Here is a 1,261-nt window from a genome sequence, read left to right as displayed (position 1 = left end):
AGCCGTGGGGCGGAGGGGGGTGGTTTGGGGTCCGAGGCCCCCATCTGAGGGGGGAAAACCTCTGGAGAAGTGTGTGTGGGGTGGAGTGGGAAAAGGGGGCGACGCGGAGAGGCTGGGAGCGCGTCAGGGCCGGGGCCTCGTTTCCCCGCGCTCCTCCACTCGCGCTGGGCAAAAGTCCGCGCCCCGTTATCAGCGTCTCGGCAGSAGAGGTGAGGCCGAAGGTCGGCGGCGAAGGAGCAGAGGGGAGGGGGTGGAGGAGGTGTGTGTGGGGGGAAACCAGGCCCCGCGTTCCCCCTCCTTCCGCCCCAGGCCCCACGGTGGGCTGCCTCACGGCGCTGTCCATCCATCCCCCCCACACACACACACACTTCGGGGATGGGATTGAAGGAGGGGGAGGGAGGAAGGAAGGCGAGCGGGGATGGAGGCAGCGCAACAAGAAAAACAAGAACTGGGGATGGGGGAGCGGGATGGGGGGGGAGGAAGGAGGGCAGCAGGGATGGGGGGAAGCAGCGGGGCTGGCGGGACCGGCAGGAGGAAGGGGGACGGGAGGAGGAGGGCTGGGGGGAGGAGAAGGAGGAGGAGGAGGAGGAAAAGGGGAGCGCGGCCAGGGGGACGGAAGGAGGGCTGGAGGCCCGGGGCAGGCTGGCAGTGTCACTCTCTGCCTTGCCCTTTCTCCCCTTGCTTGGCGACGGCGGGGGGAGAGGAGGGGAGGAGTTTTGCCCGCAGCTGAGCCAGGAGAGAGAACCCGGTGGCGGCGGCRGCGGAGTGGCGAAGCCCCCAGCAGACGGAGAGCCGAGAGCCGCGCGGAGGGAAGGAGCGCGTAAACAAGGCAGGGAGAGGCCGTGCCGGCGCCGGGAAGAGGCCGCGGGGGGCCATGGCGGAGGAGGCCGCCCGGCGGCGCGGCGCCTCCGCCAAGGAGGGGGCGGCCCGGGAGCCCCCTGGCACCGCCAGCGTCGCCCTCAAGAAGGAGATCGGCTTGCTCAGCGCCTGCGGCATCATCGTGGGTGAGTGGGGGGCTGCGCCAGCCCCCCCTGCTTCCTCCTCCTCCTCCTCCTTGCGCTGCRGCCCCGCCGGCTATAAATAGCTGCCGCTGTCACCTTGAGCCCCCGCCGCGGCCAGGCGATTAAAGCGCCCGGCGCTGCCCGGCACCGGCCCCGTGCCGCTGGCCTGCGGCGGCAGTGCGGGGGGGGGATGCAGTGGCGCTTTGGGGACACGGGGACTCCCCAGCCCGGAGATGGGGGTTCATGGCGGCACTTTGGGG

Source organism: Rhea americana, unplaced genomic scaffold (assembly GCF_003343005.1).
Source record: "Rhea americana isolate MKP2758 unplaced genomic scaffold, rheAme1 scaffold_1099, whole genome shotgun sequence".
Taxonomy (NCBI): domain Eukaryota; kingdom Metazoa; phylum Chordata; class Aves; order Rheiformes; family Rheidae; genus Rhea; species Rhea americana.
Note: the sequence above shows the minus strand (reverse complement) of the source record.